A 17,923-nucleotide genomic window follows, 5' to 3' on the forward strand; every position below is an offset into this window, starting at 1 on the left:
AGTGCCTCAAAAACATCCCCCTCCTCCTCCAACAGGGAAAACATTCTTGGCAAATGCCTTTGCATTGGTTCGTCTGGTGGCAGTCCAAGATTTCACCTTTACCGACACAACAAGAGAGCCCCCACACCATCCCCCCGCCACGGCCCACTTAATCCTGGCCGCATTCCGAAAACCAACAAAATACAACCGTGCTACTAGGTCCGCAGTCACCACCACATTACCACCAACGCGGTTACTGTTAAGGTACATAACATATTACCAGTCTGACTGGGGCATGCAGACACCTTGACAGAATGAATAGTGTGTGGCACATAGGTTCCCCATTGCTATGCCCACGTGTGCAGCTCCTGATGGCGGTGGCACAGGATTATATTTCTCATTGCTTCTGTAAAGCATTGTGGGCTATCGCCCCGCCCCTTTTAAAGAGGGTCGCTGCCTAGCCGTGCCAACCCTCTGCAGTGTGTGCCTGCGGTTCCTCCTCATGGCAGACGCACTTCTAAATAGACATGAGTGTGGCGTGGCATGAGGGCAGCTGAAGGCTGCGCAGGGACACTTTGGTGTGCGCTGTGGGGGGGAGGGGGGGCGGTTGGGCAGCATGTAACCCAGGAGAAGTGGCAGCGGAGTGTCATCCAGGCAGTGATTGTGCTTTGTTGTAGCTAGTGTGGTGCTTAGCAAAGGTATGCCATGCTAATGAGGGCTTTTCAGAAGTAAAAGTTGTTGGGAGGGGGGGGGCCCACTCTTGCCGGTATTGTGGCTTAATAGTGGGACCTGTGAACTTGAGATGCAGCCCAACATGTAGCCCCTCGCCTACCCTATCCGTTTCTGTGTCATTCCCATCACTTTCTTGAATTGCCCAGATTTTCACACATGAAAACCTTAGCGAGCATCGGCGAAATACAAAAATGCTCTGGTCGCCCATTGATTTCAATGGGGTTCGTTATTCGAAACGAACCCTCGAACATCGCGGGAAGTTCGTTTCGAATAACGAACACCCGAACATTTTGGTGTTCGCTCATCTCTAGTAAGGACCCATTAACTTTTCCTATTATTGACATAATCAATGCTCGTGACAAATTTCAAGTTTCCATGACATCGGGAAGTGGAAGATTTAGATTCTGCACGTAAAGTTTACACGCTAATTCTATTGCGCTTAGAATTGAATAATTGAGTTGGGACCCATTAGCTTTTCTTATTTATGACATAATCAATGCTCGTGCAAAATTTTAAGTTTCTATGACATCGGGAAGTGAGAGAATTAGACTCCGTACGTAAAATTTGGACGCTAATTCTTTTGCGCTTAAAATTGAATAATCGAGTTGGGACCTATTAACTTTTCCTATTTCTGACATAATCAATGCCCGTGCCAAATGTCAAGTTTCTATGACACCAGGAAGTGAGAGAATTCGATTCCGTACGTAAAATTTGGATGCTAATTCTTTTGTGCTAGAATTGAATATTTGAGGTGGGATCCATTAACTTTTCCTATTTATGACATAATCAATGCTCGTGCAAAATTTTAAGTTTCTATGACATCGAGAAGTGAGAGAATTAGATTACGTACGTAAAATTTGGACGCTAATTCTTTTGCGCGCTTAAAATTGACTAATCGAGTTAGGACCTATTAACTTTTCCTATTTATGACATAATCAATGCCCGTGCCAAATGTCAAGTTTCTATGACACCGGGAAGTGAGAGAATTAGATTATGTACGTAAAATTTGGACGCTAATTCTTTTGTGCTTAGAATTGAATAATCGAGTTAGGACCCATTAACTTTTCCTATTTATGAAACAATGAATGTTCATGCCAAATTTCAAGTTTCTAAGACATTGGGAAGTGAGAGAATTAGATTCCGTACGTAAAATTTGGACGCTAATTCTTTTGCGCTTAGAATTGAATAATCGAGTTGGGACCCATTAGCTTTTCCTATTTATGACATAATAATCAATGATTGTGCCAAATTTTAAGCGAGAGAATTAGATTACGTAGGTAAAATTTGGACGCTAATTCTTTTGCGCTAGAATTGAATAATCGAGTTACAGACCCATTAGCTTTTTCTATTGATGACATAATCAATGCTTGTGCCAAATTTCAAATTTCTTTGACATTGGGAAGTGAGAGAATTAGATTCCGTACGTAAAATTTGGACACAAATTCTTTTGCGCTACAATTGAACAATCGAGTTGGGACCCATTAACTTTTCCTATTTATGACATAATCAATGCCCGTGCCAAATTTCAAGTTTCTAGGACACCGGGAAGTGAGAATTAGATTCCGTACGTGAAATTTGGACGCAAAATTGTTTGCGCTTAGAATTGTATATTCGAGTTGGGACCCATTAGCTTTTCCTATTTATGACATAATCAATGCTCATGCCAAATTTCATGTTTCTATGACATCAGGAATGAGAGAATTAGATTCCGTACGTAAAATTTGGACGATGGTTCTTTTGCGCAAGAATTGAAAAATCAAGTTGGGACCTATTTACTTCTCCTATTTATAGGGAATTGGGAGGATAGAATTTCATCGACTAATACTCTGGCCGAGGGTTTCACGTAGAGGGCCTGAACCGCTCGAAGGAAGTTATCCCCCACTCCAAATTTATGGAGGACAGCGAAGGCGAACCCCCAGTGGACTCTATCAAATGCCTTCTCTGCCTCTAGGAAAAGGAGGAGAGAAGGCGCTCGACTCGAGTTGATCAGCTCCACCAGATTCTGGGTTTTCCGTGCTCCATCTGTAGCGTTCCTGCCTCTCGTGAAGCCCACTTGATCTATATGTATGATCTTAGGTAAAAGATCTAATAGTCTTGTCGCTAATATTTTTGCATAAATCTTTACATCGGAGTTTAAAAGAGAGATGGGCCTGAAATTCGCTGGAGAAGTGGTGGGTTTGCCCGGTTTGGGAATTGTGGTTATAGTAGCTTGCAGCATTTCTTCTGGCATTTTCCCCTAGGTGATTGCGTCATTAAAGGTGGCTGCAAGGTGTGGGACTAAAGGTAGGGTGAATGTCTTGTAGTACTCATTTGATAGGCCGTCAGGACCAGGGAATTTGTTTTTTGAGGCCATTGATAACTTTTATTATTTCTGGGATGGCTTATTGAGAGATTCGTTTTGGGAGCCCAGAGAGGGGAGGGACACATCATCTAAAAAATTTTTTGTGATATCTGGGGTGGGCTGGGGGATGTCCTTATCATCTGATAGATTATAGAGGTTGGCGTAAAAGGTTTTAAATTGCTCTGCAATTTGGTGGGCATGCAAAATTTTTTGAGTAGGGTCCTTAGCGTGGATAATGTAAGGGATTTTAGCTTTGGTTTGTCTTTTTTTTTTGCTAATTTGGCCATTAGTTTTGAGTGTTTATCTATATGGGAGTAGAAGTTTGCTTTGAGGAAGGTTAGGCTTCTGTGGTAGTTATCCAGAAGAGTCTTTCTCAGATCATTCCTCAGGGATAAAAGCTCTGCATGGGAACTGTTTTGTGGGGATTTTTGTTGTGCTTTTTCCTGTATATTGATGTTTGCTAGTAAGAGATCTATCTTCATTTGCTTATTTTTGTGCTCTTGTGCGTTAAGTTTTATTAAGACCCCTCTTATCACTGCCTTGTGGGCGTTCCATAACGTGAAGTTGTTTATATCTGGGGTTGCATTGATAGAGAAGTACTCTTCCAAGGAATTCTTAATTATTTCTTGGTTAGAAGGGGAGTTAAGTAGGTTTGTGTCGTTGCGCCATATTCTAGTTGGGTTAAGGGGAGAGTTAATATTTAGTTTTAGGTAGGTAGGGGAATGTTGTAGAGCTAGTGACTGAAGTGAGGGTCCATCTGTCTACTAAGAGTAGATCAACTCTGGAAAAGGTTTTGTGCCTCGGTGAGTAGTAGGTAAATTCTTTTGAGGAAGAATTTAAGCACCTGAAGGCATCGTAGAGCCCCTCTTTGTGAAGCCAAGGGAGGAGTACCGGGGCAGTTCTTGATAATGCCGTAGAGTCTAGTTTTTTGTCTGGGATGATATTGAAATCACCACACAGAACCAGCCTACCCCTGCAGACCCTCCTAACTCTCTTGGTTAGTTTATTAAGGAAGGAAATTTGAGCTTTGTTAGGAGCATATATGTTAACTAGTGTTATTGGGGGTCTCATTGAGTGTGCCTAATAGAATGAGGAATCTACCTTTGGTGTCGTTGATTTGTTCTATTAGGGAGAAACTAATATTTTCTCTAATTGCAATTAACACACCTGCGTGTTTTTTCTGGGTGTTTGCGAAGTAGATGTTGGGATAGAATTTGTTCGCGAACTTGGGGTGTGAGTGTCGTGCGAAATGAATTTCTTGTAAACATAGAATATCAACATTTGCTGACCTCGCATCCTTCCAGACCATCGCCCTCTTGAAAGGGGAGTTTAGTCCCTTGACATTAAGTGAGCAGATGTTGATTGACATAATGGATGTTGGGTGAATGCATTTGGTTTGGAGCAAGTTTGGCAGCATGGTAAGTAAACAACATAGTAAACTTCAAAATTACAATAACAAAGACAAAGGCAGGTCTACTGTGGGGTGGCAATAGAGGTAAGCATCTTGTGGGGTTGCAATTGATGGCGAGAACAAAAATGTGACTTCCGTTGGTGGAGGGTGGAAGTGGACGTTCTCTGGGAAAATAATAGAAGACCTGTAAATAAAAGCAAGTAAAACAGAGAAGAATAGGTGTTAAAACCTTGCACATTCGGGGGTAGAAAAGTTCGGCAAGAAGTCAAGGCCTTTTATCTTGAATTAAGAAGACTTAGAGTCCAGCAAGTGGGACAGGTTGGATCAAGGAATAATTCAGTGTCTCAGGTAGGAGTGGTAGGGAGCGCACGGCAGTTGAGGGCCCTTTGGGGTCTTGGAGGTTTAGCTGAGTGGAGGGTGTCTGAAAGAGGGATTTTCCATTTCTGTAAAATTCTTTCTCCGTCCTCTGGGGATGTAATTATTAGCAGTGCATTGTCTTTGTAGACTAATATTTTTGCTGGGAAGCCCCACTTATATGGCACTTTGACTGCTCTCAACGCCAGCGTAATTTGGGAAAAGGCTTTCCTAGCTTGTATTGTAGCTTGGGATAAGTCTGTGTATAGGCTGATATTGGTATAAGGAGCTGGAAGAGGTCCGGAGGATCGTGATACAACCATGAGTGCTTCCTTTACATGGAAGAAATGGAGTCTTGCAATTACGTCGCGTGGAATCGAGTCTGGGAGGAAACTCGGTTTTGCCAATCTGTGGGCTCTGTCGATCGTGCAATCTTGCTCTGAAGAGTTCGGCAGAAGATTCTTTATTAATTTAATGAAAAAATGTTTCAAATCAGCTTGGGATACGCTTTCTTGTATTCCTCTGAATTTAACATCATTCCTTCTACTTCTGTCTTCCAGATCAGTCAGTTTGTTTTTTATGAGTTCCACTTCTTTTTCAACGGTATAGTGCGCATCAATTAATTTGTTGTGGGATGTGGTAATCTCTCCCATTTTGTTTTCAATATGGTCTGTGCGCACCTCTAGCTCTTGTACTGAGACTCCGATTGTATTTGAGAGGGCTTTGATGTCTCTTTGTAAGGATCCGCGCAAAGCCAAGATCATGTTTTTATGAAATCTTCTGAGGGTGGAAGACTGGAGGAGGGGAGATCATTAATCAGATCTCCATCTGTTCAGAATAGATGTTTGCCAGGGCTGGCGGGGATGGGGGGGGGGGGGGGAGAGAGATGAGGTCTCTGTTTTTCTGGGCTGGCAGAAGGAGTAGAGTCTGTAGATGGTGAGTGTACGTGGACCGCTGCCATTTTGAGGCTGTTTGCCGCGTTTATGTCGAGCCTTTCGGTTCTCTCACTCACCCTCCATTGTGATGAAGGAGACAGCAGCGTGCTCTGTATCTTCGTCGGGCTGTCAGGAGCGGCATCTCCTTTGTCAGTATATGTTGCTAGGGTTTGCAGAGGTTCCGCGCTCCTGCCAGAGCTTGAAGATTGTCCCAGACCCCTGGAACTCAAATGAGCCTTTTGTTATGCTCAATGATGGTGCAGGCAGGGTAGTGTGTGGCCTGGTGTATAGCTGGGTTTAGTTCACACACTGCTGGGGGAGTTTAATACTTAGGTCACTGGTGAGGACTGCAAGCTCCAATTGTTACGATTGTGTGGGCAACCTAAGCATGGGAGCCCACACGATCGTACCCTAAAAAGGGAGAGAGAGAAGGGAATGGGACGCACACAGGTAGCACAAGGGTCACACAGGATTCACACCGGTATCAGGCAACTGACCCTGTACTACGCAGGAGGATGGCATGGCCCTACCTAAGCGGGGAACATTGCCCCAATAAGGGCAGCCCAGCGGTCTTCGGATCTCGGCCCTAGCTGAACCTAGGAGCCACGCCACAGAACAGGAAACATACACATGCCACATGACAGAAACAGAACCACAGGATACACAGCATACAGCAGCCACAATGCAACCACTAGAAACAGATGATAAGCTGAATGTAAATACGAGGTATTGGTTGACATTTTGTACAAAACATGGAAGCTAGCGGGCCACTTCACGGCTCCTGGTTATACCGCTAGTCCCTACACTAACCAGGAGTCCAGCAGAACCAGACAGAGTTCACTCAGAAAGCTGCAACAGGACAGGACACAGATAGCAGGTCACGCAGCAAACTGACACAAAACTGACAGAATTTAAGCGTACAAACGGACATGAACCAGCAGGACAGAGATCACTCAACAAAGCTTGCAACAGGACAGAACAGAGCACTGGACACACAGCCAGCTGCATCAGAAACAGGACAGAGTACAGGGCACACAGCCAGACAGACTACACTCAGAGATCACATGCACAAAGATGGAACTCACAGCAAGTCTATGTGTCCTCATACCGGGGGGAATAGACAGTCAGCTACACAAGCTGACATAGGGGAGTGTCCAGTTACACCAACTGACACCCAAAATAAGACAGAAGACCTTTGGAGGCTGCACCTGTACAGGGGGAAGGAAAAGGGGGCTGCATGTACTGCAGACTAGGACTACAGGTGTCCAAACAATCTTGGGGAAGCAGAGCCACACAATAGACTTATTTGCAAACACAGATCAGAGTGGGAACAAGCCAAACATGACTAATACAAGTTACAGGACACAGAAGTAACATGAGTGGTCACCCTAGGGTCCAGCCAGACTGACCAGGAGCTGGGTTTATATGTGAGCACAGATCCAGGAGATTGGCTAGCAGGAAGTACCACATCCAGCCAGCTCAATTAAGGCCGCCTGCAGACGAGCGGGTCGGATCCGGCAGCGAGAAATCTCGCCGCGCGATCCGACCCCAGAGCCTGCAGGGGCGAGCGCGTACTCACCCGCGCCTGGTGGCCCCGGCTCTTTGATGTGCCGGCTGCCGCGCAGCCGGCGCATGCGCAGACCGGAGCCGGCGGCCAGGTGAGTGCGTGCCCCGCAGAAAATTAGAACATGCCGCGGTTTGTTTGCCGCGCGAGATTTCGCGCGGCCAAACCGCGGCCGTCTGCATAGGAGTGCGTATTGTAATGCACTCCTATGCAGACTTTCAGCGGCGGAAATCCCGCGGGAAATCCCGCGGCGGGATTTCCGCTCATCTGCAGGCGGCCTTACTCTTAACCACCTTACTGTGCTGCTAGGAGTACATAGTACAACAAATCCCAGCAGCACACGTAACACCAATGTAATGGAATCTCAGTCTGTGGGAGTTCTGCCGCCGGCACCCGAGTGCTGAAGAGCTATTCTCTCTGCTATCAGCTCACCGCTCGATGTGGACAGCGGGTCCTCCTGTGTCTAGCTCCTCGGTGTAGGAGAATCAGCTGCCGTGGGTTTCCTTATGTCGGGAGGCTCGGGGAGGCAGTGTGCACTCTAATGCTGCCACACTGTCTTCACCCCGCACGTCGCGCTCAGCCACGGCTGCTGGAGTCAAGATGGCGCCCCGTTCCCGCGCCCCACCAGGTCTCTGGTTGCAGCGTCTCACCGAGCGAGTCAGTGGAAGTTGCGCTGGAACTCTATTCTTTCTCCTCCGCTGTGAAGAACACTCCTGAAGACAGGTGAGCCCTCTGAAGTGTTTCCGACTACCTTTATCGCTCCGGGTTGTGCTGGCTGGCGGAGATCTCTTCCCCTTTCGACCTCACTCCTCGATGTCAAGGCTATGCGCCTTTTACCACGGGGGTCTTTAGCAATGATTTGGGCAGTTTTTTTAGCAGTTTTGCTGCACTGGATAAGCTTTTTTAGTTGCTTAAAAGGCCAAGTACGAGCAGAGCTCAGAGAGACACATCTGCCTGGGTCTGCATCTAGGCCACGACCCCTACTTTTCCTATTTATGACATATTCAATGTTTGTGCCAAATTTCAAGTTTCTATGACATCAGGAAGTGAGAGAATTAGATTCCATACGTAAAATTTGGACGCTAGTTCTTTTGCGCTAGAATTGAATAATCGAGTTAGGACCCATTAACTTTTCCTATTTATGACATAATCAATGCTTGTGCCAAATTTCAAGTTTCTATGACATCGGGAAGTGAGAGAATTAGATTACGCACGTAAAATGTGGACGCTAATTCTTTTGTGCTTAGAATTAAATAATCGAGTTGGGACCCATTAAATTTTTGTATTTATGTCATAATAATCAATGCTCATGCCAAATTTTAAGTGAAAGAATTATATTATGTACGTAAAATTTAGACGCTAGTTCTTTGGCGCTAGAATTGAATAATCGAGTTGGGACCCATTAACTGTTCCTATTTATGACACAATCATTGTTTGTTCCAAATTTCAGGTTTCTATGACATCGGGAAGTGAGAGAATTAGATTACGTAAGTAAAATTTGGACGCTAATTCTTTTGCGCTAGAATTGAATAATCGAGTTGAGACCCATTAGCTTTTTCTATTTATCAGAGAATCAATGCTTGTGCCAAATTTCATGTTTCTATGACATCGGGAAGTGAGAGATTTAGATTCCGTATGTAAAATTTGGACGCTAATTCTTTTGCGCTTAGAATTGAATAATCGAGTTGGGACCCATTAGCTTTTTCTATGTATAACACAATCAATGCTCATGCCAAATTTCATGTTGCTATGACATCAGGAAGTGAGAGAATTAGATTACGTACTTAAAATTGGGCCGCTAATTCTTTTGCGCTTAGAATTAAATAATCGAGTTGGGACCCATTAACTTTTCCTATTTATGACATAATCAATGCTCGTGCCAAATTTCAAGTGAGAGAATTAGATTACGTATGTAAAATTTGGATGCTAATTCTTTTGCGCTAGAATTGAATAATCAAGTTGGGTCCCATTAACTTTTCCTATTTTTGTCATAATTTATGCTTGTGCAAAATTTCATGTTTCTACGACATCGGGAAGTTGGAGAATGAGTGGCGAGTCAGTCATTCAGTGAGTGAGTGAGTGAGTGAGTGAGTGAGTCAGTGAGGGCTTTCGTCTTTATATATATATAGACTAGCTGATATACCCGGCTTCGCCCGAGTTAATTTAGTATTGGTGTTTATCTGGTGTTCACACGGAAAATCTTAAGTCGTGGTTACTTTAGAGATACCGAGGAAAAAAATATGTTCACCCTTTTGCATGGTTCTCTGCGGTACCCAGGAAACACCATGTGGAGGTAACCATGCGACATTTCCTTTTTATATAATGATATCAGGAAGTGAGAGAATTAGATTACGTAAGTAAAATTTGGACGCTAGTTTTTTTTCTCTTAGAATTGAATAATCGAGTTGGGACCCATTAGCTTTTCCTATGTAAGGCACAATCAATGCTCGTGCCAAATTTCATGTTTGTATGATATCAGGAAGTGAGAGAATTAGATTACGGGCTTAGTCACACGGGCGTTTATTGCCGCGATTTGCGCATGCGCATGCGTCCGGCGATTTTTTAAAACCATTGCTTTGCAATGGTATCGGACACATGAGCGCTTTTTATGCGCTCGTCCGATAAATTAGAGAACAGAAATCGCAGATCGCACCTATCTGCGATCTGCGATTCCTGTTCTCTTCTCTATATGCGCTCAACGGGGCCGGCGGCAGCAGCGCCGACCCCATTGAGAACATACAGAAGACAAATCATTCTTCTCTGCCACAGCTGGAACAGCTGTGGCAGAGAAGAACAATGTTTGCCCATTGAATTCAATGGAGCCGGCAATACAGCCGACTCCATTGAAAGCAATGGGCTGCCGGCGTGCGCGGGATGAATTGTCGGGAAGGGGTTAAATATATAACCCCTTCCCTGCAATGCATCCTTAAATGTGAAAAAATAAAAAAAAAAAGGATGTACTCACCTGCTCCCGGCAGCTGGAGATCCCGGCGGCCGGCCTGCAGTGGGTGTGAAGGGGTGTGACTCAGACTGGCCCCTGATTGGCTCAGCCTGAGCCAATCAGAGGCAGATCTCAGTCACACCCATTCATGAATTCATGAATGGGTGTGACTGAGACTTGCCTCTGATTGGCTCAGCGCTGAGCCAATCAGGGGCAAGTCTGAGTCACACCTCCTTCACACCCACTGCAGGCCGGCCGCCGGGATCTCCAGCTGCCGGGAGCAGGTGCGTACATCCTTTTTTTTAATTTTTTCACATTTAAGGATGCATTGCAGGGAAGGGGTTATATATTTAACCCCTTCTCGACAATTCATTCCACACTCGCCGGCAGCGCTTGCATTCAATGGAGCCGGCTGTATTGCCGGCTCCATTGAATGCAATGCGCTGGACAGCTCCGGCCCGTTTCTAATGAAACGCGGCTAGGAGCAGATTTTCGGGCGATTTTTGGGCCGATTTTTTGGCGCCGGTCACGCGATTTGCGCATGCGCATCCGTCATGCGATGCGCAAATCGCGTGAAAAAACGCCCGTGTGACTAAGGCCTACGTCTGTAAAATTTTGAAGCTAATTCTTTTGCGCTTAGAATTGAATATTTGAATTTGGACCCATTAGCTTTTCCTATTTATGACACAATCAATGCTCGTGCCAAATTTCATGTTTGTATGATATCAGGAAGTGAGAGAATTAGATTACGTATGTAAAATTTTGAAGCTAATTCTTTTGCGCTTAGAATTGAATATTTAAATTTGGACCCATTAGCTTTTCCTATTTATGACATAATCAATGCTTGTGTCAAATTTCAAATTTCTTTGGCATTTGGAAGTGAGAGAATTAGATTACACACGTAAAATTTTGATGCTAATTCTTTTGCGCTAGAATTGAATAATCGAGTTGGGACCCATTAGCTTTTCCTATTTATGACATAATCAATGCTCGAGCCAAATTTCATGTTTCTATGACATCGGGAAGTGAGAGAATTGGATTCCGTGCATAAAATTTAGACGCTAATTCTTTTGCGCTAAGATTTGCATAATTGACTTGTGACCAATAAACTTTTCTTATTAATGACATAATCAATGCCCGTGCCAAATTTCAAATTTCTATGAGATCGGGAAGTGAGAGAATTAGATTCTATACATAAAATTTGACCGCTAAATTGTTTGCGCTTAGAATTGAATAATAGAGTTGGTACCCATTAGCTTTCCCTATTTATGACATAATCAATGCTTGTGCCAAATTTCATGTTTCTACGACATTGGGAAGTGAGAGAATTATATTCCGTAAGTAAAATTTAGACGCTAATTCTTTTGCGCTAGAATTGAATAATCGAATTGGGACCCATTAGCTTTTCCAATTTATCACACAATCAATGCTCGTGACAAATTTCAAGTTTCTATGACATCGGGAATGAGAGAATTAGATTCCGTACATAAAATTTAGACGCTATTTCTTTTGCGCTTAGAATTGAATAATCGAGTTGGGACCCATTAACTTTTCCTATTTTGAACATAATATATGCTTGTGCCAAAGTTCATGTTTTTACGACATTGGGAAGTCTGAGAATTAGATTCCGTACGTAAAATTTGGACGCTAGTTCTTTTGCGCGAGAACTGAATAATTGAGTTGGGACCCCTTTACTTTTCCTATTTTACACATAGTCTATGCTTGTGCCAAATTTCATGTTTTTACGACACCGGAAGTTGGAGAATTAGTGGTGAGTCAGTGAGTGAGGGCTTTCATCTTTATATATATAGATAGTTGAACATGTACTTTAGCTGCAAGCAATAATGAATATCTACTGATTAGAAACCTATGGGGAGACTCAAGGCAGAGGGTCTACCTGTTGAGACTTGAGCTTCATGAAGATATTCTCTAAAGAGTTAACTTGAATGTATTTAAATAAAGACAAATTAATTGTAATTCTACAGTTAATGCTTTTCATTTGGTGTGTATGACCTTAGCCTAAGCACTGTAGTTTATGATCAGGCTATTTAGTGAAGGTAACTGTAAAATTTGTACAATTTAACCTGTGGATATTAGAGTTATATGTAACATATTTAGATGCAATTTAAGGGCAATGCTCTTAAAGTTTCAGTTGATATTGTGTTGGTGTTTCAATGCATATAGCAATTGTACACACAGTTTTTTGCAAACATCATAAATAAGAATAATACAAGCTTAGATAAATTCATACACAGCTATAGGCTGAGGATCACTGCCTTATGGGGTCTGAAAATGATAAGGAATAAAACCATGAAATCGCTGAGTGTCCTGTTTGTGTGGGGAATGAAAGGACAACAAATCTATGGACATATTGATAGTGAATGTCCTCTGCTTACACATTGTGAGTTCAGCCAGGAGTGCCTTTGGTTATATTACTTAGTGACTGTCAATTTAAGTACATTTATTTAGAAATTATGTTTACATTTGAAGCTTTGACACAATACTGACTTACAATTATTGTTGTGGACATTGTATGGGAAAATGTGCATTGGGGCTTTTCCAGTCAATTTCTATTGATGACCTCTCCTCAGGACATTAAGAGTAGATGGGCTGGGGTCTGCTGTTCTGGGCTCTGGATGATCAGCTGTTTGCCTGCCGGCTGTTACCTGCTAAACATGCAGAGTACAGAGTTGAAGCAGATAGCTATGACCCCTGTGTAGTGGTCAGGCTGATATTTGCAAGCGCAGCTGTCATTAAAACAATTTACAGTACAGTGCTTGAATAAGATCTTGTTCACTTCTCAGTTTCTTCTATTTTTGCATATTGACTACATTTGTTTCAGATGTGGATAATTTCTTTGCATTTTAAGAAAAATAAATAGCATTCTTTTGCTTCTACATGCACATACATTGTACATTGAAAAATGTCTAAATTAAGAAGAGCAATCCAGGATGGAAGATAAAAAAAAAACCTTTTGCTTCAAACTCTAATATCCATGCGGCAAGACTGTGAAGAGAAGCTACTACTCTTTGTAGTATTTTTACACTATTTCTGGTAAACAGATGTAAGTAATATCAAAAGCTTGCTGTTTAACATCATGAATGGCTCTGCGTTCAAGAACCAATCACAGCCAGCGCTTCCTGGAGGCGGGGTTTTTCAAACTCGTGACCAAATAGCGCTGAGGGAAAACTGCAAGCAAATTTGCCGGGGACCTGAGGAGACGTACGTCGGAGTCGGACAGCGCCTCTTAGGTAATGTATTTTTTTTCTTATGCAGCTAGGCCTTATATTTAGGGTAAGGCTCTTATTTCAACTCCCCCGTCCCCGAAAATCCCAACAAAAAAGCGCTACAAAGCTGCCCGCCCATATAGCACCACACGCGACTCAAATTTGCAATATTGCCACAAGAAAACGCAGCAATATTGCACAGAACAGGGATGCAATATTATTGTGATTTTTTCGCAGCGATATTGTTATCGCCCGTGTGAAAAAGGCCTAAGGGCTCAGTCACACGAGCGTTTGTACACGTGCCTGTCAGCTGCATTTGCGATCCGCATCTATATAGAACTAATGCTTTGCGAGCGAGCACATGTATAAATTTTACATGCGCACAAATGCATGCAGCGAAAATTATAGGACACAACGAATCGCAGAACACGGCTATCTGCATTCTGTGTTTCAATGTTGCGCACAAACGCATGTTTTGAAGATGCCTGCGATTTTTATGTTTTTGTCACGCCGCACTGTACTCCCATCATGGAGCACGGCGAAAAAGTTTTGGATGCCTAAAGATTCAAGCGCATTTTGATGCACACTGCGCATATACTCAGGTCAGATGGGCGTTTTACCGGCGCAAATAAACGCTGTTAGGTGCAGATTTTTCGCCGTGACGCCCGCTTCGGTCATGTGATTATTTAAACGCATCAGTTATGCGCACAAACATTTGTGCGACAAAGCACCCGTGTGACTGAGCCCTAAAGGACGCAGCTCAATTTCGCCTTACGGATGTGGTATTTTTTTCCCTTTTTTCTTTGCTGCATTTCAAAAGCCTTGTTTTTGTAGAATGAGTTGTACTTGTCAAAAGCACCATCTTGGGGTGCATGTAATTATTTATCTTTTTTTTTAACCTCATTTTGGTGAAATGAAAAAAAAGCAAGTTTGCCTCTTTCTTGGGGCTTTTACCCACTGATCGAGCTCTTAAAAATCTTTCACATATGTGGAATTGTTCCGCAATATGCAGTTCAAAATTCTGCATCAAAATCTGTGTTTCTGGCATGCAGATACTTGTGCAGATTTAGGGCTTTTACCCAGTAGCATTTTTTTTTTTCTCACAGCGAATTCGCAGCGGTTTTTTTTCCAGATATCAATGGGACTTTCTAATGTTAAATTTGCATCGCACAAAAAATGCAAGTTTGCGTTTTTGCATTTTTTTGTGTGATGCAAATTTAACATTAGAAAGTCCCATTGACATCTGGAAAAAAAAACGCAGTAACTTTGCAGCAGAAAAAAAAAAACGCTAGTGGGTAAAAGCCCTTACACTGCTTCAAATTCTGCTGTGTTTTCTGGAAGACTGCCATACCATGTGAAAATTCCTTTATTCTACAATAAGTACAATTACAACAAATTTATATTTTTTTCATTATTTTCTTCTTTTGAACAATAATTTTTTTTTAATAAATAAAATGCTGCATCATCATATTTAGAGAGACATATATTTTTTTTAATTGATAGAGCTGTGTGAGGGCTTGTTTTTTGCAGTGTAAACTGTATTTTTTTGTTTATACCATTGTGAAGTACATAAATGTTTGATTCCTGTTTTCAAATTTTTTAGAGGTGAGCCAACCACTGAGATGCCTTGATCACTATTGACTGCAGCATCAAAGAGGTTAAACTGCCAAGATTGGCTATATGTCAGCCATGCTCCTGCAGATGATTTCCAAGGTACAGTAGCAGTGTCTGGGAGTTCACTATGACATATCAAACTGTCAATGTGCAGAAAGTAACCCTCGCTGATCATGCATATATATATATGTCATATGTATATATGTCCTGAGCATAAAGGGGTTAAATAGAATACCACTCAACACAACCAAATATGAGATGGTCTTGAGTATTTTGCATAAGCTAAGTAGCAGTACTCAATGTCATACACCAGTAGCAAAAGCAAATAAGAATTTAAGTTTTTAAAAAAAGAGAGACAGAAACTTGTAATTTCTATCTCTGTTTACACTCCACATGTCAAGAAAAGTTGAACTTGATGGATCTATGGTATGGTACTGCATCTTTTTTTCAACCTATCTAACTACATTGCAGATAATATAGATGGAGTGGTGCAATGCTACACTTCAAGATCTGAAACATGCAACAATCTATTGATACTCTTTAATTTCAAAGACCATGCTCGAATATGGTGGACGTTGGAAGAAAATCTGCCTTACTATGCAATTTCCCCGATTCACAAATACATTAATGAAAAGCATTATTAGATTAATAAGTAGTCATCATATTTGATACTTTTTAAACTTCGAGTCCTTTCTGTTTGTGTAATGTTATAATGGTAAAAGGTTTTCATCCAGCTGTCCTGAAACATCACCTGAATAGTCATACTGTGCGATCTAAATGGAAGATAGAAGAAATGCAACATCAGTTGAAAATTTTGTCCTGTTGGGGTTTCCTGGCAGCTTTCAATTCCATGTAATAATGTTCACTGCGCTGTTGTTGGTCTACATTGTTACACTGACTGGAAACATTCTCATAGCTGTTTTGATTTGTAGTGATTATCGGCTTCACTCACCTATGTACTTTTTCTTGGTCTGCTTTTCTATAGTGGAAACTATTTTAAGCTCATCTGTGGTTCCCAAACTATTAGTAATATTTATTACAGAGGAGACAGCAATTTCTAAAGTTGGGTGCTTTGCTCAGTTATATTTCTATTATTTTATAACTATTTCAGATTTTCTGCTTTTGACTGCTATGTCCATTGATCGCTGTGTGGCCATCTGCTACCCTCTCAGATACTCCTCTATTATGATAAAAAGCATTTGCATCTACTTGATGATTGGCTGCTTGATCACCCCATTTATTTGTCTTTTATACCCCATAATACTTATAACTAAACTGCCATATTGTGGCAATGTGATAAATCACTTTTTCTGTGAAAGTGCAGCTATGTTAAAACTGATTTGTGTGGACACTAGCTTATTAAAATTAAATACAATTCTTACATCAGTTTTAATATTGATTGGGTGTTTAATTATTACTACAATATCATATATAATAATTGTGGCCACCATTATCAGAATGCCAAGAGATACAGGACGTCAGAAAACTTTCTCTACGTGTGTTTCTCATCTTACCATGTTGTCATTAGTTTTTGGAAGTGCTATATTTATTGTAATAAGACCACCAAAGGATTATTTAGTGGAAACCGATAAGGTGGTCAATCTGGTCAGTACTGTTCTGGCTCCTTTACTAAATCCTTTTGTTTACACATTAAGAAATCAGAAGGTGAAAGAATGCATAGAGGATATTGTGAAAAAATCAAAACTCCATTAGATTAGTTACTACATAAATCAGATATGTATGTTAGAAGTATTTGTTATAAATAAAAATGTATACAAAAATAATGACAAAATCACAGAAGGTGGATGATTTGAATAGTAAAAAAATAATAGGACACAGTTTTATGTTCAGTAAGTAAGTTTACGCAGAACTGGTATTCATGAGGGACTCGTTCGTGAAACCACATGCGATTTTGTGGTTATCTTTGTATATGTTTTTATTCAGAATAAATATTTTTAATATACATATAAATTGAGCTGCGCAGTATCAAATTGAACATTAAGGGCGCCCACCCACTGGCGTTTTTTTTTCCCTGCAAAATTCGCAGCATTTTTTTCTCTGCAGGAGTCTATGGGACTTGTAATGTTAAAATCGCGATCGCGCAAAATCGCGATTTCGCGGTAAATTGCGATTTTGCGCGATCGCGATTTTAACATTTTTTGCTGGGGGCAGTTAGTGTAACGTAAGCGCTCTCTGCTTCCAAGTGCACGTTGAAAACGCACAAATATTTTTCTCCGCTCTGTGTTACCAGTCAGCTGCTGGCGCAGTGTACCGTGCCAGACAGCCATAGAGGGAGAGTCCAATACACGCTCCGTTGCCTGCATTGCATTGGAGAAAAACTAATTTTAAAAAAGGAATCCTTTTTTATGTCTGCTTGTAACCCAGTGCACATTACTGCGTGGCCTGTGGGATTTGAGGTGAATCTCTACTGCATAGTGCACAGCTAGTCCTGCTTCCATCCTTCCTTATAATTTAGCTCAGGCTTCTTTTTGCGATGCATAACCGTTGGCAGGCACCAACTGCGCGGCAATAATTCAAAAAAATTTTCACACCGCTCAGTGTCTGCTCGATTCTTAATCCACCATGCTGAAGGGTATGGGTAGGGGACATGGACGCGGGCGAGGATGCAGAGTTCCAAGTGAGGGTGTGGGTATAGGCCGAGTTTCTGGTCCAGGCAAATCACAGCTGGCTGCTGCGGGAGTAGGAGAGAGGACAGTTTTTGGGGTCTCCAGTTTCATATCACAATTTTTGGGTCCACATCGTAGACCTTTATTAAAAACCGAGCAGTGTGAGCAGGTCCTGTCGTGGATGGCAGAAAGTGCATC

At 42.0% G+C, this 17,923-nt stretch overlaps 1 long non-coding RNA gene across 1 annotated transcript in view; it reads left to right on the forward strand.

Annotated features, from left to right (window-relative positions):
• The window catches only part of LOC136628216 (uncharacterized), a 110,092-nt gene extending 94,901 nt beyond the window's left edge, over nt 1-15,191 (forward strand). Inside the window, exons 2-3 of the long non-coding RNA XR_010792861.1 lie at nt 8,767-8,803; nt 15,088-15,191. This is a non-coding gene — a long non-coding RNA (uncharacterized lncRNA). The remainder of the gene's footprint in view (nt 1-8,766; nt 8,804-15,087) is intronic.
• Nucleotides 15,192-17,923: the final 2,732 nt, after the last annotated feature.

The sequence above is a fragment of the Eleutherodactylus coqui genome, chromosome 5, assembly GCF_035609145.1.
Source record: "Eleutherodactylus coqui strain aEleCoq1 chromosome 5, aEleCoq1.hap1, whole genome shotgun sequence".
NCBI lineage: Eukaryota > Metazoa > Chordata > Amphibia > Anura > Eleutherodactylidae > Eleutherodactylus > Eleutherodactylus coqui.